The sequence below is a fragment of the Cherax quadricarinatus genome, chromosome 21 (genome assembly GCF_038502225.1).
Source record: "Cherax quadricarinatus isolate ZL_2023a chromosome 21, ASM3850222v1, whole genome shotgun sequence".
NCBI classification, from domain to species: Eukaryota; Metazoa; Arthropoda; class Malacostraca; order Decapoda; family Parastacidae; genus Cherax; species Cherax quadricarinatus.
Window position 1 is genome coordinate 14,652,893 of NC_091312.1, and position 24,147 is coordinate 14,677,039.

Here is a 24,147-nt window from a genome sequence, read left to right on the forward strand (position 1 = left end):
TCATTGGGGGGATGTTGCACTGTCTGCCGAGTCTTTTGCTTTCGTAGGGAGTGATTTCCGTGTGCAAGTTTGGTACTAGTCTCTCTAGGATTTTCCAGGTGTCATGTATCTCTCCCTCCTGCATTCTAGGGAGTGCAGGTTTAGGAACTTCAAGCGTTCCCAGTAATTGAGGTGGTTTATCGCAGTTATGTGTGTCGTGAAGGTTCTCTGTACATTTTCTAGGCAATTTCACCTGCCTTGAAAGGTGCTGTTAGTGTGCAGCAATATTCCAGCCTAGATACAACAAGTGACCTGAAGAGTGTCATCATGGGCTTGGCATCCCTAGTTTTGAAGGCTCTCATTAACCATACTGTCATTTTTCTAGCAGATGCGATTGATACAATGTTATGGTCCTTGAAGGTGAGATCCTCCGACATGATCACTCCCAGGTCTTTGACGTTAGTTTTTCGCTTCATTGTGTGGTTGGAATTTGTTTTATAGTGTGAGCAGTGCTTTAAATACTTCATATATGCTTCTTCGTATTTTGTATTGTACTAAACATTGTTATCACATTATTATTATTATTAGCGTTAGTAGTAGTAGCAACAGCAGCAGCAGTAAAGTAGTAGTAGTAGTGTAATGTAGTCCAGCTGGGCTTGTGAGGTCTCTGGGGAGACCTAATTTAACCAATTATATGGTCACACCTTGCCTTGGCAAACGTCTGTAGCCACGCCCACGTCTGAGGTCTTTTGTTCTTGACGCCTCAGACCTAGGCGTCAGGTCGTACACGTGGTTGTGGAGGGTGCTTGGACCACCATAAAAGCCCAAGGAAGAGCATGATCATGGGATTCGAGCGGAGCTGCTGCTGGGGTGCAGAGCTCCTGAGCAGAGACTTTGAGCGGAGCTGCTGCTGGGGTGCAGGGCTCGGGAGAAGGCTGCTGAAGTCTCTGGAGGAGACTGTTGGAGGCATTGGGCAGAGTACTGGCTTGGCGCATTACTCGTGCTGTATAGGTCTTGGGACCTGTGGCTTAGTTCCTGTAGTGAACTGTCCTCTGTGCTATATTGTAAGTTATATTAATTTTCGTCAAGTTGATTGTATTCCCTGTCTCACTGCTTATGTGTACCACCCCATTTATCTAAACCACAATAATGTTCTTTTCCCAAACATATTATTGTACAAAGACTTAATAATAAACTGTGTTTGAGTAGAATAATAATATTCACTGTCCCCGTTAATTGTTATTCCTATTTCTTATATTTTATTATGTTTATATATGAGTGAAGAGTGGGCGAGGCATATGTTAGTGAGTATTGTAGAGTTAATGAGAGTGTCGTGGTGGCCACCACTGACCTGTCATTACCTACCTACCTCCGCTAATCATCTCACTCCTACTGCCTCGGCTGTCCCCTACCTACTGACTCCCCCCGCTTACCCCCATATTCCCCTAATCATTACCCCCCTACATGACAGTAGTGATGGTGTTAGTTTAGTAGTAGTAGTGATGATGTTAGTTTAGTAGTAGTAGAAGTAGCAGTATAGTGGTGGTAGTAGTAGTAATGGTGGTGGTAGTAGAAGTAGCAGTATTAGTAGTAGTGTTAACATAGTAGTAGTAGCGGTAATAGCAGTGGTAATATTATTCATGACAGTGTTAATGTATTATAACGCTGTATAGTCCTTGTGGCTTAGCGCTTATTTTTTATTATAATAATAATCGTTAATGCATTATGTATACCGGCAGCAGGACTTGTCCTTCCCTGACCGCGGCACAACAGTTTCTCCCTGGGCTACAGTGCTGCGGTGCGGGCGTAGGACGAGTCAAAAAAGCGAGTCATTCCAGCGTTGGCAGCGACGGTGAACGTGTATGTCTGCGGCTGTGTCCTAGTTCTGTGAGAAACATGCAAGAGTGGATTATTTGTGTACTTTAATACAGATTGTGAGTGACTAAGCGGAATCGCTGATTAACAGTAAACTTTGACGGTGACGACAGCCGTAATTTTTTTAAAAGAGGTAAGTTAATGAAATCGTACCTCTCATTTGATTTTTATCAAGCACCTAATATATATATATATATATATATATATATATATATATATATATATATATATATATATATATATATATATATATATATATATATATATATATATATATATATATACACATGTATATATACTGGGAATGCTAAAAGACCCTCGAAATGTTCTCCATGAAATGTAGACGAGAAAGATGCATTACAATTTACTCTTGGAAAATTCTGAATTAATTGGTTGCAAATCTCCACACCGAAATCACTCCCTACAAAAGCAAGAGGTTCAGCAGTCTGCAAAATTCCCAAAGTAAAGAGAAGGGACTCAACAATCTGAGAGGGAACTCACTGAGTGCAACTTAAGCCAAGACTTTTCAAGCATCTTTCCTTCACTCATAAGGAAAACTTACTAACAAACCCCTCGCTACCTTTAATAGGGAATTTGACAAGTTCCTCAAGCTGGTCCCTGATTACCCGGACTGCAGTGCCCGTGTTGAACTGCATGCGACTAGCACTAACAGCCTGGTTGATTAAGCAAATCGTAGGCCTGACCTGAGACCTGACTTTGAGGGCAGTGACACATCTTCAGTAGTCATCTTCAGGTAACCCTTCAAGTGGGGGATTCCATGATGCCAGTGAAAGACACTTGATGGAAGGAATTGGAGTTACCTCGTCAGTGGATCGAACCTGATTCATCCCATTCCCAAGCGCTATAAATTCCCAGGGATCTTAAAATAATAAAAATCCTATGGTTATACTTCAACTTTGGTAAGGCCTCATTTAGATTATGCTGCCCCTCAAGGAAGTTTCCTTGAGGGGCAGGAGACCCTAAATCAAGAAACCCTCACGCTGGTGAGGGTCTCTTGATTTAGGGAATTGGATCTGTGTTCCAGTTCCCTGAATTAAGCCTGAATACCGTCCACATCCCTCCACAGGCACTGTATAATCCTACGGGTTTAGCACTTTCCCTTTATAACATTTAGATTATTCTGCTCAGTTTTGGCCTCCGTATTTACAGAAGGCTTGCGCAATGAATATAATTTATAATATTTAAGCGCGGCAAGCAATAACAGCCTGGTTGATCAGACCCTGATCCACCATGAGGCCAAGTCTCAGACCGGGCCGCGGGGGCGTTGACCCCTGAAACCCTCTCCAGGTAAACTCCAGGTAAACAGGAAAGATGCATTCTTTATTATATTCCATTTTTTAATACTTGATATATTTTTATACTCGAGTAGTTGTACTGTTGTTCTGTGTGAGGGAACTTTGCTGTCCTGAAAATTCTTCCTAACGCTGCAGGATGTAGTAAGTCTGAATTAGGCACAATTATTCCGGTTTGCGGTGACCGTCAGCCCCTGACCACTCCGTTCCTCCCCCCCTAATCCTCCTACACTCAAAACTACCTCACCCCTTCACCACATCAGCCTCATCTTTCTTCCCTCGCGGACCTCCCTTACTCTTTTAACCTAGATAGTGTACTTCTAGATTGTATCTTTGATCCGTACATGAAACCATATTATTAATCAATTGCGTGTGTGACTGGTGATATCTTAATTGGATGAAATTATCTTGCTACTACGACGTTTATTAAATTGCACCCTACTTACATGCTCGTGTGTAAGCACGTAATGTAAGTATATATAACTAGCTAATTAAAAGCCCTCCCAATTTTCATTCCAGTGATGGCAAACTTCGCAACACTTTCGAAATCGATTTAGCTTTTTACTACTGCGTGAATATAGGCCAATTTCATATTTTTGGTATTAGTTATTGTTTTAAAATCGAGATTTTTGGTAAAACAAAAATGCATTAACCACAAAACGAGTTATTACCATAAAATAAACATTTTATGGCATATGGAAATGTAGTCATAAACATATCACCCATGATATCGGAAATTCACGTTTTTCGAGCCTTGTTTAAAGTAATAAGTGATCGCTTAGCGAAGTATACATTTATTTTAGCTAAGTATACATACGTTTTAGCTAAGTATACATACGTTTTAGCTAAGTATACATACGTTTTAGCTAAGTATACATACGTTTTAGCTAAGTATACATACGTTTTAGCTAAGTATACATACGTTTTAGCTAATTATACATTTAACTGGATATACATTCATTTATCTAAGAATATTCTTTTTGGTGCCATATACCTTGACCAGAATATCGTACGTTTTTGTTTTAAGGTTAGTTGGTTTATTGGGTTTAAAGCCTACCGACTACACGATGGGTATTAAAGTTTCATGTCATCCATACACCACCAGTCAAAGTCGATACTATAATCCCCAATAGACCGGAAGGTAAGCTGTACGTACTGAGACATACACCCCTCCAAGTGTATATTTTATGCACTGCTGTTCTCAGTGTGCACACATCAGGAGATTCCTCAGAACATAAACACAGCGCCTTGTCTTAAACGCCGGAAAAAGAATATAAAGTCACAAACAAGATTAGGAATATCCTGGTGGCACTTGTGGTTAGTGCAAGGTGGGTGATAGAGGTCACTCCAGCACGCTGTTCGTGCCTCTCCTCAGCCAGCTGGGATTTGACACCCAACTGCTGAGGTATATGTGACCCTGTCCTTGTCCCTCTCTTCCTCTTCCTCCTCTTCCTCCTCCTCCTCTTCCTCCTTTCTCCCTCTTTCTTCTCTCACCCTACTCCAATTCTCAAGACCTCCGTGTTCTTCCCATCCACAGGCTCTTTCTCGTCTTTTTTCTTGCCTCTTTCTCTAATTATTATAATTATTTCTTTCCCTTCACCCCCAACCCCTGAAAGGATGACACCGAAGTCTGCAGATTCTGATCTAGGTCAAGTGCTTGGCTTTTTTTTTCTTGCATGTGTATTAGGTTGCAGCCTCATGTCTTGCTACATCCTCATATCAGTGGTTGTGTAGAGTATACAGCTTAGTGTTAAGGTTTCCTTCTTGATACCAGTGAATGCCCCTGATTACCTCCGAGCTACTAGAATAGGAAAACACGTGAAACCAATCAGAGGTATGTCACAGGTATTATTATATAGGGAAGCACAAATGTCAGGTGATAGTCACCATATAATAATAATAATAATAATAATAATTGAATTAAAATTATTTTAGATAAATTTGTTTGGTGAACATTTGATGGCGTAATTTTACTATTTTTTTTACTTAAATCTTCCAGGCTAATCACTTTTGATACCTGTAAAGTGTTTCAGTTCCTGAAGACAGCCAGAGGCCAAATATATATATATATATATATATATATATCTATATATATATATATATTTATTATATATATATATATATATATATATATATATATATACACACTTTCACACTTCTCAGTGCGTCATCAGGAGCTGTGCAATGTTGCATTCTCACTGCCATAATCTGAAAACTTACCCTACTTTTCTTGTTGCTGCCTTTGCAATATTGCACAGCTCCTGATGACGCACTGAGAAGTGTGAAAGTACTTGACCTAAAGATTTCCACCCCCGCTGGCTTGTCTTGCATTGTTAAGATCGCCTGTCTGCTATTATTTTGCATATGTGTATATATATATATATATATATATATATATATATATATATATATATATATATATATATATATATGTCGTGCCGAATAGGCAGAACTTGCGATCTTGGCTTAAATAGCAACGCTCATCTTGCCATATAGGACAAGTGAAAATTTGTGTATGCAATAATTTCGCCAAAATCATTCTGAACCTAACGAAAAAAATATATTCCACTGTTTGTTTAGTATTAAATTATTGTAAACAAATCTAAAATATATTTAGTTGGGTTAGGCTAAAATAAATTGTTCTTGTTATAATAAGGTTAGGTAAGTTTTCTAAGATTCTTTTGGAGCAAAATTAAAATTTTTTACAATAATATTAATGAAAAAAAAAATATTTTTAAACGTATAAGAGAAAATTTTAGAAAGGACTTAATTTTAAATGAGTTCTTGCTAATTGACCAGTTTTACATATTCGGCACGACATATATATATATATATATATATATATATATATATATATATATATATATATATATATATATATATATATATTTAACATATTGGCCGTTTCCCGCCAAAGTAGGTATATATAATTTAGTCAGTTAAAAAACTTTCTTTGGGTGATCTTTTCCCAGGATTCTCACCGGAATTTAGCTCTCCAGTTTAGTATTCAGCAGCTGTAACTCCAAGAACACCCTCCCCAGCAATTGACTTCCTCCTGCACACACGTTCTCTTTATCATACTACCAGTGTACTTCCTCTTAATTTTCGCTTGAGTGCTTTGTCATTCCCTCTTCCTATATTTTTTTGTTCATTCTACCACTTTTCCATTGCTCATCCATTATTACTCACCTGCTTGTTTTACGAGGCGTATCTGGTTAAGCAACATTGGGAATTCTTAATTTTCCACATGAGACATTGAAGTAACCTTCATGCGTTTTTCTACTTGATGGACGGGCTTAGCCCTGTTTTGAGCAGAGCGTACATACATACCTTTTGCGAGATGACAGGATGTTGGCAATGAGACTCATTGTTCTCCTGATACAGGGGGGAGGGGTGAGAGGGGTAAAATATGTTGACTCCCTCAGAGAGGTATGGAGACAAATCGTAAAATCTTTGTGTGTGTACTCATCTACTTACTCACCTCTTTGTAGTTACAGGGGTTGAGTCACAGCTCCTCGCTCCGCCTCTGCTGGTCACTAATAGGTCCACTTACTGCTCCATGAGCTTTATCGTATCTCTTCTTAATGCCATGTATGGATCCTAGCTCCACTACATCACTCTCTGGATTGTTCCACTTCCTGACAACTCTGCTACTGAAGAAATACTTCTTAACATCCCTGTAACTCATCTGGGTTTTCAGCTACCAGTTGAGACCCCTTGTTGCTGTGTCCCCATCTCTGCAACATCCTATCTCTATCCACTTTGTCAATTCCTCTCTGTATTTTATGTCTTTATCATGTCCTTCCTATCCCTCTTGTCCTCCAGTGTCGTCAGGTTGATTTCCCTTAACCACTCCTCGCAGGACATATCCCTTAGCTTCGGGACTAGTCTTGTTGCAAACCTTTGCACTTTTTCTAATTTCTTAACGTGCTTGACCAGGTGTGAATTCCATACTGGTGCTGCATACTCCATTATGGGCCTGACGTACATGGTGTAAAGAGTCTTAAGCGATTCCTTACTCAAGTGTCGAAACGCTATTCTTAAGTTTGCCAGGCGCCCATATGCTGCAGCAGTTATTTGGCTGATGTGCGCCTCTGGAGATGTGCTCGATATTATACTCACCCTAAGAGCTTTTTCCTTGAGTGAGATTTGCAGTTTTTGGCCCCCCTAGCCTGTACTCTTTCTGCGGCCTTCTTTGACCTTCTCCAATCTTTATGATTTTGCACTTGGTGGGGTTCAACTCCAGGAGCCAATTGTTGGACCAGGCTTGCAGCCTGTCTATATTCCTTTGTAGTCCTACCTGATCCTTATCCACTTGAATTCTCGGCATTAGCTTCACATCGTCTGCAAACAGGGACACCTGAATCTGTCCCTTCCGTTATGTCATTCAGAAACAGCACCGGCCGTGGGACTCAACCTTGTGGATCCCCGTTCGTCACAGGCGCCCACTATTGACACCTCGTCATGTACTATCACTCGTTTCCTTCCTGTCAGGTATTTGCTCTGATCCATTGCAGTGCATGTGCGTGTGCGTACGTGCGACTTTTTATTGATCTGTTTATAAAATAATTAAGTATTTAGGCATCATGTTTATTATAGAACTTAATTGTAAAGTAAAAATAATTAAAATGAGTAATTATACAGGTAGTGATAGGGTAATTTTAAAAGTTAAAGAAATAAATGATCAGTGGCTTGGGTGTGATTGCTTTTACCCTAGATTATACTAATTCAGTTTTTTGGAGCAACTGAAGTTTCCTGTAAGCCGAGATCATTATCTATATGTAGTATGTTTCTGTTCTTTATTTTTAAATGTCTTATAGAAAGAAAGGTTCTTTCTCTCCCAGAGATATGTTGTTGCTAATTGAGTAAGATATTTCGAGGCTCATTTGGAAACTTCAGTATATTACTTTAACAACTGAATCCAGAAACCAAAGTTCATCATGAAATTTTGTTAAGTTTTAAAAGTGGCTTTAACCAAAAATGTGTATAAGGTGTTCTTTCTCTCTTAATGGCAATTCAGACAGTTACGGATCCAAGGAGACTTTGAACCTAATGTTTCTGATGGAGGATGAAAGTATTCCTTAATTGTGGTACACAAATCATAAAAAAAATGTATATTATTTTGACATTTTTCATTGGGGGGAAAACTTCATTCGTTAATAAAGAAAAATATCAGTAAGGTTTAGAAAGTATTCAAGATTTTTCGTACAAACACTCGCCCCAAAATTTGAGCTTCAGCGTAACTGCATTTTGTTACATTAAAACCTTACACTGAAGTGTTAATTAAGTTCATCGAGATTTCTAGATATATCAGCGAAGTATGCCCACTTATGTAACCAATATTTGTTACGTCATATAGGTGCAAGTTTAAAAGGAAGCTCCGATTAAAAAGATATCTTCTCGCAACCCGTAAAAGCGAGCTAACGTTAGTGGATGCATCCATTTGCAGCGAGAAACCCACCGGATTCAGTGTTATTCCTTTTATTAATTCTGTTCTCTTTTCCTTGATACGTCAAGAAACTGTTAATGTTAATAAGATATATAATATAATTGTCTTTAAAAGATTTCAGGTATCATATATTCTACAGGATCTTTTACCTACGAAGAATAAAAAGTCACAATACTATGGCTACAACAGTTCACCAAAAAACCCGCACTTAGGAACCTTAGAAAGACGCTTTGGTCCGTCCGGAACCATTGTCAAGTTAAAACTGGGGTGAGAAAAGTAGAGGTCTAAAAGCAATAGGTAGGGGTCGTCCTCTACTTTTCCTGTGATAATTTTTGCGGTATAAGAAACAGCAAGAGCATTTTTGTTGTGCGCACAAATGTACAAAATTAATTTTTCATGGAGTTTAACAGATTTTTCCTTTTTGAAATATTCATCACCTTCATTTTTAATGTCAGTATGTTCGGCTTCAAGATATAGGTGTAATTTAGCAGGATTCCAACTACTGCTACTTAATACGTGCTCACATTCAATACATCTTTATCACCGGTCAGTGAGTTTGTACCAGTACTGCTCATCCGAAGTTCAGCAGTAATGTTATCCAAGTCTGCTTCTGTTGCAATTGATATGATAAAATGATCGATGAATTAGCCAATATAAAGTCAGTGCACTTTACAAAATCATAAATATTTTAGGACTCTTGAAGAGTCAGGCATCTGATTGTTGTTAAACCACAGTTATTATGAGGGTGGACTGCTGTTTTCCATCACATGCCCTAACACAACCCCATCAATTTACCGCGGAACATATGTAATAGCTTTTGCAAACATCTCCTCCACTGATTCCCAGCCTACAGGGTCTGATCATATATATTTTTGACAATACGTATGTTTTTTTTTTCCTTTCACTGCCTTCCATGTAGCTCTTTCCACATATAAATAACCCCGAGACTGAAAAAAAGCTAAATTCCATGTGTCACATATGCTACTTTAGCTTCCGTCCATGTACCCTGGTTTCCTCTACTCGCATCTCAGACAGCTAGTGCCTATCCACAACTTCCTGTGTTTCAAAGTCGTTCTCATTCTCATATTTTTTCAAGTTTCTCTTCTTGGTTCGCTCCCCCCTCATTCCTGCATTAACTTCGTTCCTAACTTTTTTTTGTGCATTCTTCATACGATGCGGGCTCAACGCTGGTTCTGCATATTCAAGATTCCAGATAAGTAAGGTATATTGTGTTCAGGAAGGTAAACCAGGTTTAAACAGACAAGGTAGTCACCACCGTGTCTTATTAATAGACAGGATTGAAGGTTCTTATGTTGGAATTGCCTTGACAGAAAACGAGTAAGCGCACATGCGTGAATTGATAATGAACTACGAAGCCACCATTACGGAGTGACTAGTGTCCTACCTCTTGTAGCCTTCACGCTAAGTACAGACAGTTAGACGAATTCTAAATTTTAGAACATGCGTATTCATTATATTCATGAAAAGCGCTTAAACCCATTAAGTTAATTACAGTGCCTGAGGAATGGGAGGTAATCGAGATTAATCCGAAGAGATGGATAGTAGCTTTAATTCTTGGATCAAAAGCCTTACACCTTTGAAGGGTCCTGCTATTTCAGCATCTTATATAACCTCACTATTAAATCTTAAGATAAGGCCTTGACTTGGTTCACATAGCGTAAACACACACACACACACACACACACACACACACACATATATATATATATATATATATATATATATATATATATATATATATATATATATGTCGTGCCGAATATGTAAAACTGGTCAATTAGCAAGAACTCGTTTAAAATTAAGTCCGTTCTAAAATTTTCTCTTATACGTTTAAAGATATATTTTTTTCATTAATGTTAATGTAGAAAATTTTAATTTTGCACCAAAAGAATCTTAGAAAACTTGCCTAACCTTATTATAACAACAATTTATTTTTTGCCTAATCCAACTAAATATATTTTAGATTTGTTTACAGTAATTTAATACTAAAAAAACAGTGAAATATATTTTTTTAGTTAGGTTCAGAATGATTTTGGAGAAATTATTGCATACACAAATTTTCGCTTGTCCTATATGGCAAGATGAACGTTGTTATTTAAGCCAAGATCGCAAATTCTGCCTATTCGGCACGACATATATATATATATATATATATATATATATATATATATATATATATATATATATATATATATATATTCCGAATAGGTAAAACTTGCGGTTTTGGCTTAAATAGCAACGCTCTTCTTGCCGAATAAGGCAAGCGAAAATTTGTGTGTGCAATAATTTCACAAAAAAATCATTCTGAACCCAACGAAAAAAACATATTTCATATTGTTTGTTTATTATTAAATTATTGGAAACTTATCTAAAATATATTTAGTTGGGTTAGGCTAAATTAAATTGCGCTTGTTATAATAAGGTTAGGTAAGTTTTCTAAGGTTCTTTTGGTACAAAATTATTAATTTTTACATTAACATAAATTTAAAAAATATATATCTTTAAACGTATCAGAGAAAATTTTAGAAAGGGCTTAATGCTTAATTTTAAATGAACTCTTGTTAATTGTATATATATATATATATATATATATATATATATATATATATATATATATATATATATATATATATATATATATATATATATATAAGAGAGAGAGAGAGAGATTACGTAAATTTGGTTTCCTCTTAAATTTTATCCAGTATATAATAAATAAGAAATTTGAGTCCATACTTGTATTTTGTCTAAATCCAGCATTTAGAATATAGCTGGCCTTCGTAATTATTGGATGTGTGTAACTCGTGGCTATAATTCTTATAATGTAATTCAAATGCCATTAAATAATCTCCTCAAAATACTAAAGGTTATGTTTTTAAATGAGGTCACAGCAATAAATCTGCTAGGCGGCTAAATTGTAACGCCCCAGTGAGCAAGAAATTGAGAGTGTTGGAACCAGAGGTGTGTCGATTTCAGTAGCTGTAGCTTAACCTCAATAACCCTTCAGGACTGCCTTGATGTTGAAGGGCTCCTGATCCTATGAATTGGAGCTACTCTCCCTGTCCTCTGATCAACCCTGATTTCCTTAGATTCCCGAGGCTCTACATGATTGATTAGTTTCGTAGCATTGAGAAAGTGATGGGTATATGTTGTGTGGCCACGGAGCCTGAGTGGTGTCGGTTGTCGTGTATAATGTGACTTGGGTAACAGTTGAATTCTTCGATGAATACTTGTGCTTAAGAACATGACCCGTTGATGAAGATTTTGTACTTCGTAGCCTAGTCGAAGAGACAAAGGATTGCAGAGGAACAAGGAGGGTTTAAGGAGAGGAGAGGATGTGTTGCTCAAAGGTTTGCATTAAAGTAAACACGGCCTAAACAAGGGCTAGGTATTGTTTGTTTTTATACATTTAAGAAAATCATATGAATGGGGCTGCCTGACGGCGGCGGCGGTGGTAGTGGTGGCGGCGGTGGTGATGGTGGTGGCGGCGGTGGTGGTGACGGCGGCGGTGGTGGTGACGGCGGCGGTGGTGGTGACGGCGGCGGTGGTGGTGACGGCGGCGGTGGTGGTGACGGCGACGGCGACGGTGGTGGTGGTGATGGCGAGGGCGGTGGTGGCGTGGGCGGTGGTGATGACGGTGGTGATGGTGATGGTGGTGGTGAGTTCTGAGGGTGTGGTGATGGTGCTAGTGGTGGAGGTGAGGTCATGACCGTGGATGATGACCCCGGGACCGCTAGAGGGTCACCCGCCCACTGGACGCCCACTTAATGTTACTGTTATAACTGGTTGAGGCAGAGTGCTCTTACTGTCCCAAGCTGCTATATACCGATAGCTCCCTCACACCCCCTACACTTTATGCCTTCATGCTGCTGACTGGCTCTTGTTCCAATGAATTAGGGCTATACTCCCATCTTCGGATCATTCCTACTTTATTTGCTGTATAGTCCTTGTGGCTTAGCGCTTCTTTTTGATTATAATAATAATAATCCTACTTTATCACCCATTTCCCAGGCGGTATGACCACTGTGGATTCAGAGAGAGTTATTACATTATTATTATTATTATTATTATTATTATTATTATTATTATTATTATTATTATTATTAATTATATCCTCCATTATTATTGTGATAATTGGAGGTAATCAGGTTTGGTCAAAGAAAAGGGAGGGGGACTCCGATTCCTTGAATCAAGAGATTTGCACCAGCATCAAGGTACCCCTGTTTGTTGGGATTGGGGGAGGGAAGTGTAGTCAAGTTCAGACCGACAAGTGACAGAGTGATATTCAAGATGTGATCAGTAATCAACATCCTGGAGAATACAGTATGAGTTTCACCCTTAAGGACACCAGATAATATACATCTTATGTATCCACAATATATTATATTTAGAGAGAATATCACATCTGCAAAGGTTGCTTGGTTAATTGAGTTTAAAGCCTATCTCCCAAACAAAGGGGTTAATTTAAGGCTGCGTGTAGCCTGTTTACCAATCAAGGATACTACTATACCTAATATAGAGATTAAATTAAGTTTATAGATATACTGAAATGTATACCCCCGCTCCCCAAGTGTACATGCACAGTTGCTGTCATTTTAAAAATTTAAGTGTAATGAAAAAATTTAAATGCTCATTTAAATATCAGTTGTGATATGAATTTAGCAATGATTTATAAATATTCAGATAAATATGCTAACATGAGTGAATATATAAAAACGAGTATAAAATACCGTACCACATTTCACTATAAACTATTGTAAAATTTTGCATATAAGGTATACAGTCATGACCAGTAAAATATAAGAATTTATGGCATATCTAAAATGTTAGAAGTATCAAGCGCAAGAGGACAAAAAAAAAATCAGATATATCTCAAAATGTCAAGTTTAAAATATCAGAGGTTTAAATATATCGGGGGTTGTGAGAGGGATAAGAGAGGGCTGTGAGACGGATCATTCACACAAACTAAGGTCGACCTAGATACATCTCTACGTGGCTGTCCATTTTCTTATCATGGATCAGTGAGTAGGGTGGTTCTGAGGCAGTTGCTCAACATGTCTGGCTGTTGCTGTTCTTGTTGCTGCTGCTTCTGCTGGTGTTCTTGTTGCTCTTGTTTCTACTGTTGTTGCAACTGCTGCTGCTCTTGTTGCAACCGCTGTTGCTCTTGTTGCAACGGTTGCTGCTCTTGTTGCAACTGCTGTTGCTCTTGATGCAACTGCTGCTGCTCTTGGTGCAACTGTTGCTGCTCTTGTTGCAACTGCTGCTGCTCTTGTTGCAACTGCTGCTGCTCTTGTTGCAACTGCTGCTGCTCTTGTTGCAACTGCTGTTGCTCTTGCTCATATTTCCGAGTTTGTGAAGGGTAAACCCTTCAAGGGGAAGACTGCCTTGATGCTTCCAAAAGAGCCTTTGATTCAAGGAATTGGAGCTAACCACCCCTTCGGATGAAACTGACGTGAATCCCATTCATAGGGGCTATATGGCACCTACGGGTTTAGCCCTTCCTCATGATTATAATAAAAATTACACTCTGAAGAGTGGTGCAAGTAGGGGGGAACCAGTATACAGTAGACATGTCTGGGGCGGGTTACAGCCGGTGTTCCTAACTAGTTTCCGGCATGGGTAGTTTGTGGTGGCCTAATCTTTCAAAAACTTATTATTGGTGACTTGGTGTATTGTGCGGTCGAACTCCATAAATGGGTGACGGTGTATCGATAAGGACTGGTTACTCGGGAATACCGATAATCTTACTGTTGAATAATAATAATTACAGTATAACCTTACCTTCAAGAAGGGTGCTAGTGAAGAGCTTTTGATCCAAGGAATGTGTCGTAAATATCAAAAGAGAAACGCAATTCGAGAAACGTGGGGATGGAAAAAGGAAATAAAGCTATGAATGGAAGAGTACCGGTGCTTGTGCTCATCCCCATTTCCTTACTAGGTGAATAGGGACAGCAGGTGTAAGGAAACATGCCCAGTGTTTTCACCGGTGCCAGAGATCGAACCACAGACACTCAGTGAATATAATAATGAAGTGTTTTATTACAAAAGAATCAGTATTTGGTATTAACGGTGTTATCTCAGATTCCACGGATAGTTGGGTCCCTGCCAAGGAAGCAGGTGTGGGTGGGAAAGTGAAGGTGGGGGCAGGTGTAATGTATGCTAGCTACCCAGCCCACGCCCACCCTACCAACCACCTTAGAGCTAATGCAAAATGAACGATAACCCCCACATAGGAGAGAGGAAACTTATAAGGAGCTTAGGATTCTTACTGCTACTGACTTAACAATTGTCCGGGACGGACCAACACGTCGTCTAAATTTTTCTTTCCATAGTGTGGATTATTTGTGAATTATCCTAGTTGTGGTATTGTGACTTTTATTCTTCTTGAAATTAACTTATTACAATACTTATGAATACACATATAATCCTCACATAGGAGAAAGAAGCTTATGACGACGTTTCGGTCCGACTTGAACCATTGACTAGTCACACTAACACACGAAGGTGAGGGAGCAGTATATATAGGAGAGGAGGACAGGGACGGGACACATTCATCCTATTGACTGGTCCTCAGCTAAAACTCGACCCTTCTAGCCTTCACAGACGCCGTCTTGTTGAAGCACCCCTTGTATACAATTTTCCTAATATGAACCTTCCTTTTTCATTACATTGTCAGTTGCTCCAAATTTTAGAACATTCGTGGCTTGATCTGATCTTTTCTTTTGCTCCTCTCCCTTCTTTTTCTCATTTCTTACATTTTCTTTGTCTTCCTTTCTTCTGTCTAGGTGTGCTCTGTCCAGTTCCCCCCTCCCCCGTTTGTGTTTGGTCCCACCCTCGTGGGCCATTGGCTTTCCTTGACCTTAGACTTCCTCTACTTCTCTACTTCTACTACTACTGTTGCCTTGCCTCACTCCCCTTTCTGTTTCTTGTGCCACTACCGCTACTCCCCCTACCTACTACTACCACCACTATGACTTCAACTACTGCTTCCACTACCACTTTACCTCTACTATTACTTTTCCACTTTTTCCTCCTCTCTTTTTGTCCCGTCCCTGCCCTCGCCTATATATACTGGCTCCCTCATCTTCGAGTGTTAAGTGTGTCTATGGCCTAAGTCGGAGCCAAACGTCTTAAGATTCTCCTGTGTCCGGGTTATTTGTATGTTGTTCCAGTCACGGTATTGTGCCATTTTGTTCTTCAGTACTTATGAATTATCCCAGTCACAGCATTGTGACATATTCTTGAATTTTACACTGTACAGCACTTGGTATTAAAATGCTGAGAAAAGATTCAAACTGTCTTTACAGGTCTTTCCAAATAACATGCATGAACTGTATCAAGAGACAAGATCAGTTCACTAATGCATGGAAGATGGAATCATTTGACATTACGTATTCCTCAGATGATTATCACCAGCAGTCCCTTGTATAAATAATACATGTTCATTTTTTAACCGGACTTGAGGTCACAGATGTTACGTAGATTTAACCTACGATAACCCAATAAAGTTGAAAAATAGAAAAGGATTAACAGTTTGACTTTTGTATCACCCAATGAACTTGTTTGCCATCGTAGTAGACTGAAGAGAAAGTATTCCATATAATTCTTATGATTCCATTTCACATTAAGTTTATTTAGGTACAGGTACACATAAGTATGGTTACAAATTTAGGTGATTACAATTATCGTACATAATAACGTAAATTTCCTAGGGTAATATCTTATTCCTTCATGATACAGCTGCTAAACTGCTTAAATAAGTAATTGAAATGAAGTAGCGTAATATAACTCGGTGCGTATACAATGAGAGATATACCGTACATGTGGGTGTGTGGGTGTGGTGTGTATACCCTGTTAGAGTGCTGGGGGTGGTGTTGGAGAGGAACTACCAAGCGTGTAGCCAGGGTAGAGGTGACCCCTAACCCCGCCTCCTCTTGCCCCCACCCTGTTCCCTCCTTCCCGTGTTCCCCTTCTACCCCTGCCTCTCCTGGGGTTCACCACAGAGATTGGGGGAGTGTTGTTGGGGAGGGAGAAGAGGGAAGATGGGAGGTCGTGTCAGCGGTGTTACCAGAGACTCATCCAGTTTAAAACTTAATACAGGGTGGACAATTACCACTTTTTCCCTGAGCTAAAATATTACACTAAGTATTGCAAGCTTTAAACCTGCTAAGAGCCTTTTTATGTACAGAAATGGATGGGAAAGAACGATGGCTACTGTCGAGTTTAAATAACGTAATCCAATAGAAATGTCATATTATTTGATTTACTAGGCTAGATCTTTGTAATTTACCATATGTATGTACCACTAACATCAGTGTGCCCTCAAGACCACTAAATTCTTTTGTATGTTATGAAACTCGTGCACAGGAGACTGTATTCATTTATAACGGCACAAAACATACTCAACCCCTGCCAATTTGGATTCAGGAAAAATAAAAGCACTAATGATGCAATCATAAAAATGCTAGATCTGCTTTACACAGCATTGGAAAATAAGGAATATCCACTAGGAATTTTTATTGACCTAAGAAAAGCTTTTGACACAGTAGACCACGACATCCTACTCCACAAACTTGATCATTACGGTATAAGAGGCCATGCGCTTGCTTATTTCAAATCTTACATTACTAATAGGTATCAGTACGTCACCATTAAAGACACAGCATCAGCAACACGGCCACTTGATACTGGAGTTCCGCAGGGAAGTGTCCTTGGTCCCCTGCTCTTCCTCATATACATCAATGACCTTCCAAACGTATCCCAACACCTGAAACCCATTCTCTTTGCTGATGACACGACTTATGTCATCTCTCACCCTAATCTTGCCACCCTCAACACCATTGTGAATGAGGAGCTGATTAAAATATCGACTTGGATGACAGCCAATAAACTTACGCTTAACACTGACAAAACCTACTATATTATGTTTGGTAGCAGAGCAGGAGATGCACAAATTAACATTAAGATTGACAACACTCTAATTACCAGAAATAATGGGGGCAAATTCCTAGGCTTATACCTTGACAACAACCTGAATTTCAGCACCCATATCCAGCATATAACCAAAAAAGTATCCAAAACGGTTGGGATCCTCTCCAAGATACGATACTACGTGCCGCAAAATGCCCTTCTCACACTATACCACTCACTTATTTATCCATACCTCATGTGGCATGCAAAGAGTACGTAACCTTTATTCGGCGCATGGACACACCCTCATTTACAGGCTATCTCCCCCAACCAGCGAACCAGGTTGCTAAGAGTTGGTGATGGGGCCCCATCGTTCAACTAGTGACCAGGTTCTAGCCAATAAGAAGGTGGGATTGGCAATCGCAGAGGTTATGTGGATACCGCTCTCCTGTCTGCCCTTGTCATTCCCATTCTAGAGCTGGTTGAGCACGGTCTGCTATCTTGTGGCTTCTATTTCTGCCTTGCTTACCGTGACGTGCACTATACTTATTACTGTACATAGTGTACATATTGCTGTTCTAAATTGGTGAAGGATAATATACGTCTAAACTTTTTCTGCTGTGTTTCTTTTGCTCCCATTACACCTGGGATAACAGGCCTTTGAAATCCTAGGTTGTAATATGGGTAGCCTGTCCGAGAGCTGGAGCTGGACTTAGAGAAACGGTTGAGCTTAGGGTGAAGCTTGTAGCAGGAACATTGTGTAGCTTGCTGTCTCGCTTCGCTTTACAAATTTTGCGTGTCAGTTGCTTATGATCAGCCTTGCTATTGTGTGATCGTTCAACAGCTCGCTACTAGCTTGTTCAGTGTGCTCGCTTCGCTACGGTCAATCTTGTGTGCAGTCGGCTTTGCTTGTATGCGTATTCTGGAATCGTACTGTGCATAGCTAAGCGTGTTCTGCAAATTAACGTGTTACGTTGGGGTATTCGTACTGTGCATAGCGAATAACTTATGCCACCTAGACGAGTCAGACGCCTGGTGTCGGCATATACTTTGCATAACCTACCTAAATTGTCCCTACAGCGTTGTTGGCAAATTGCTCGTTCCATTGGCATTCCCTATAAACGCACTCTTACAGCTGCGCAACTGCGTTCACTTATTGCTGACAAACTTATTGAAGAAGAGATGGCACATCAAACTCCTCCCTCTACGGGAGCTAGGGAAAAAACTCCTATGTTCTCGCATGAGGAAGATGATACACCTACGGAGCAAGATGGTCAGTATAGTGCAGCTGGGTTGTCTCGAGGTGAATCAGCGTCCTTGGCACTTGAGCTGGCAAAAATCACGCTGGAGCAAACTAAGGAACAGAGAGCATTCGCAAGGGAAGAATTTGATAGGGAAAGAGAAAGGAGGCAGTTTTCGTATTCTGTAAACGATTTCAGTTTACAAAAAGCAGTACAGCTTGTTCCCCGCTTCAATGAGGCCGAACCAGAGCAATTTTTCGAAAGCTTCGAAAATCAGGCTCGAGCCTTGAGGTGGCCGGAACAGCACTGGGCAGCGTTGGTTCATACAGCATTATTGGGTAAGGCACAGGAATTTACATCGGTATTAACTGACGCTGAATTCTCTGATTATCAAATAGTGAAGACCACAGTGTTGGGAGCATATACATGTATCCCAGCTAAATATCGTAAGACCTTCAAATTGAACAGGCGGCAGCTTGGTCAATCCCTGGTGGACTTCGTGAGACAGCAAACCAAAGCTTTTACCAGCTGGTATAAAGCGAGTGGTGTCTCTAACTTTGAGGAGCTGGTGCAGCTTATTTTGATTGATAACCTGCTGGAGTCTGTGGGACCCGAGGTTCGTGTCTTTCTGCAGGATCGTGACTTAACCACTGCATTGGAGGCAGCCAGGTGGGCTGATACCTTCGAAACGAAGAAACGAACCGCTCCTTGTCCGAGCGGTCCCGTCTCTCTTTTCAACAGTCTGGCGTGAGCAGAGATCGACAACATTGGAGAATGAAGTGCCAGCCGGAGGGAGAGCGTCTACGTCATCCAACCAAGTCACCTGGTGAGCCACGCTTCTCAACATATGGTCCCCCTGCGGAGAGGCAAACTACTTACGGAGCATCTCGACAACAATATCCAGAGAGGCACCAGCCAGAACGACACCACTTGCAACGTCATCAGGGAGTAAAGGGCAAGCCTGTCGTCTGCTTCAGGTGTAATAAAGTAGGTCACATCAGTTCCAACTGCCCCCAAAAACCTCAACCCATCGGGAAAATCTCTAATATCCCTAGTAACATGTCCCCTAGAGAAGTAGAAAAAGGTATGGCCCCTTATTATTGCGAAAGTCTTATTTCCCTTCAGGAAAACTCAGAACCAACTAAAGTAAATACCTTTAGAGATACTGGAGCATATTGCTCACTTGTCAGAGAAGGAATATTACCCCTTTCAGAGAATACTTCTTTGAATTCCTCAGTTTTATTGGAAGCATTTGGAGGAGCTATATATTCTGTTCCTTTGCATAAAATTTATGTACAGTGCAAATATTACACTGGGTACTTGACTGTAGGTGTCTCAAAAGGATTTCCCATGAAAAATGCCATGTTATTACTGGGTAATAACATTACTACTGTTAGTTAGTGTCTTGAACCTATAATGATTAATTCTTCTCCGGTGTTGGCCATAACTCGGGCAACATCCCAAGGGTTGTCTGGAGAGAATGTTGACCTATCCTTGGACGACTCCGATCTCGGAATAGCCACATTGTTTTACGAGGAAAACTGGCCAGAGCCTCGTAGATCAAGTGAACAGACCCCGATCAAGCCTTCCTATTCCCAGGTTGCAGGATTGCCAGATGTCTCTGTTTCCATGCCCGAGGGACTGTCCTTCCGGGAGGAACAACGAAAGGACCCTTCTTTAAAATTCGCTTTTGAGGCAGCCATGGGTAAATCCTCTTTGGGTCATCCAGTCAAGTATGAAGTTAAAAATGATTATTTGGTCTGCACTGTGACTGGTAAGGAGATAGAGGGCCGGCAATTATACGACAGGTTAGTGGTTCCAACCAAGTATAGACCTCAGATATTAAATATAGCTCATAATACGTCATTAGGAGGTCACTTGGGAATTACAAAAACCTTGTATAGAATCACAACACAAGGCTTATGCGTTGGACGCTCAGGCTGCAGCCCTACAACATAAAAATTAAATATATTGCCGGCAAAGAAAATGTGTTGGCAGACTCTTTGTCAAGAGTCTAGTTTAATATTTTATTTAGGTTAGGATGTATTTGTGGTAACCCCCTTTCAAGCTCTTTTTTTTATCCCCTGATGTGGGGGTTTTTTTTTAGTGAGGGGATGCGGGCTACCGTCCGCCTGTATCTTGGACCTATGCTAGCCTGTCTGACTGCTGTCTCACTCTAAGTTTAGGGTTTGGCTTTTGGTCACTAGGAAAGCTGAGCTCTATCTAAGAGTTGGATGGTGGAGAGGATAGGCGGTCCCATTATTTTGTGCCATGGCGGCACGGTTACCACTGGGAGGTGGCAGCCTAATCCTGAGCCTTCTCGGGGGTGGGGGTGTGGCATGCAAAGAGTACGTAACCTTTATTCGGCGCATGGACACACCCTCATTTACAGGCTATCTCCCCCAACCAGCGAACCAGGTTGCTAAGAGTTGGTGATGGGGCCCCATCGTTCAACTAGTGACCAGGTTCTAGCCAATAAGAAGGTGGGATTGGCAATCGCAGAGGTTATGTGGATACCGCTCTCCTGTCTGCCCTTGTCATTCCCATTCTAGAGCTGGTTGAGCACGGTCTGCTATCTTGTGGCTTCTATTTCTGCCTTGCTTACCGTGACGTGCACTATACTTATTACTGTACATAGTGTACATATTGCTGTTCTAAATTGGTGAAGGATAATATACGTCTAAACTTTTTCTGCTGTTTCTTTTGCTCCCATTACACCTGGGATAACAGGCCTTTGAAATCCTAGGTTGTAATACCTCACCTATGCTATTTGTGCTTGGGGATCAACTGCAGCAACACACCTGGTTACCTGGAGGTTATTCCGGGGATCAACGCCCCCGCGGCCCGGTCCACGACCAGGCCTCCCGATGGATCAGGGCCTGATCAACCAGGCTGTTACTGCTGGCCGCACGCAGTCCGACGTACGAGCCACAGCCCGGCTGATCCGGCACTGACTTTAGGTATCTGTCCAGCTCTCTCTTGAAGGCAGCCAGGGGTTTATTGGCAATTCCCCTAATGCTTGATGGGAGGCTGTTGAACAGTTTTGGGCCCCGGACACTTATGGTGTTTTCTCTTAGTGTACCAATGGCGCCCCTACTTTTTATTGGCGGCATTTTGCATCGCCTGCCCAGTCTTTTACTTTCGTAGGGAGTGATTTCTGTGTGCAGATTTGGGACCATTCGTTCCAAGATTTTCCAAGTGTAGATTATGATATATCTCTCCCTCCTGCGTTCCAACGAGTACAAGTCAAGTGCTTTCAGGCGTTCCCAGTAGTTAAGGTGCTTGACAGAACTTATACGTGCAGTAAAGGATCTCTGTACACTCTCTAGATCTGCGATTTCACCTGCTTTGTATGGAGATGTTAATGTACAGCAGTATTCCAGCCTAGAGAGAACAAGTGATTTGAAAAGGATCATCATGGGCTTGGCATCTCTCGTTTTGAAAGTTCTCATTATCCATCCTATCATTTTCTTTGCACGTGCGATCGTGGCACTGTTGTGATCCTTGAAAGTGAGATCCTCAGACATTACTACTCCCAGGTCCCATACATTATTTTTCCGCTCTATTGTATGGCCGGAGTCAGTAGTATACTCTGTTCTAGTTATTATCTCCTCCAGTTTTCCATAACGGAGTAGTTGGAATTTGTCCTCATTGAACATCATATTGTTTACCGTTGCCCACTGGAAAACTTTGTTTATATCTTCTTGGAGGTTAACCGCGTCCTCAGCAGATGACAGCCTCATGCAGATCCTAGTATCATCCGCAAAGGATGATACGGTGCTGTGGTGTATATCTCTGTTTATGTCTGATATGAGGATAAGGAATAAGATGGGGGCGAGTACTGTGCCTTGTGGAACAGAGCTCTTCACTATGGCAGCCTCCGATTTAACTCTGTTGACCACTACTCTTTGTGTTCGATTTGTTAGGAAGTTGAAGATCCATCTCCCCACTTTCCCAGTTATTCCTTTAGCACGTATTTTATGGGCTATTACGCCATGATCGCATTTGTCAAATGCTTTTGCAAAGTCTGTGTATATTACATCTGAATTCTGATTTTCTTCCAGTGCATCCAAGGCCATGTCATAGTGAGCCAATAATAACCCAACAAAAAAGCTGCAGTAAGAATAATCACTAAATCCCATCCCTGGCAACACCCCCCCCCCCCACTCTTCATAGACCTAAACTTACTCCCAGTTCAGTGCATCCACACTTACTACTGTGCAATCTACATCTACAGGGCCTTAAACTCTAATATCAACCTTGACCTAAAACGCTTTCTTGATAGTTGTGACAGAACCCACAGGCATAACACCAGACACAAACATCTCTACGACATTCCCCGTGTCCGACTAAACCTTTACAAAAATTCAATGTATGTCAAAGGCCCTAAAATCTGGAATACCCTACCTGAGAACTCTAGAACTGCAGACACATTCATCACCTTCAAAACTACCACTAGAAAACATCTTATCTCCCTGATACACCCCGTCAACTAACTACACGAATACCACCTGGTGGTTCACACTTACACTCACTCACTCATTTGACCATAAACAGAAATATTAATCTCAATCTTAAAATAATGAATCCTGTGATACTCCAATACTGAAACTATGTACTGTGCCAAAACAAAAGCATTCACATTGCTAAACTCACAAACTAGTATTTAGTCACTTAGCCATAATACCAACTTACCTCATAATTTGTAATATTTTACAATTAAGAATAAAACTAAGTCTGCCCGAAATGCCTAGCCATGCTAAGCGTTCTAGTGGTACACTCTGTAATCATAATTTTACTACATGTAAACCACACAATAACCAAATTTCTGTAAACTCAGCATTGTAATCCTTATAGAGAATAAACTTTGAATTTGAATTTGAAAGTCCCAAATAAAACTTATTTGCCCAGTACGAGCTCTCGAGAAAGACGTGTTAATTGCTAGGCGGCGAGCACCGGAGGGTGTAGGTGCTACACTCTTGTGCCTCCCTCCACACACCGTCTCCCAGCAACATTAATTCAACACACCCGAATTACTGTAGTCTCCTTTATTAGAGTAAAAATTACAGTACCGTGGCTGGAACAGGTCACAAATAAACCACACTTTGGAGAGGAAACTTTAGACGTTTCCTCTCCAATGTAACGGTTTATAAAGAAGCCTTTATTCGAATTAATAATCCCGGATAACCCAAGTAAGGTAGTTTGGCTTATTTCCATCAGTGAAGGTCAGGGGCGCCGTGGGCACAATATGAGGTGGAAACTGCTGAGACAAGTGTAGACGCCTTCAAGAGGAAACCGGACAAGTACCTTCACTAGATTCCAGACTGTGATGGATGTGTGCGCCAATGGGCCGCCAGCA

General features: G+C 40.6%; 1 protein-coding gene across 2 annotated transcripts in view; it reads left to right on the forward strand.

The window, feature by feature from the left end:
• The first annotated feature begins 1,795 nt into the window (after window positions 1-1,795).
• Window positions 1,796-24,147, forward strand: part of MESR3 (misexpression suppressor of ras 3) — a 276,810-nt gene continuing 254,458 nt past the window's right edge. For both annotated transcript variants that reach the window (XM_053777167.2, XM_053777169.2), the window contains exon 1: window positions 1,796-1,987. The gene's annotated coding sequence lies outside the window, so the exon portion shown is untranslated. The remainder of the gene's footprint in view (window positions 1,988-24,147) is intronic.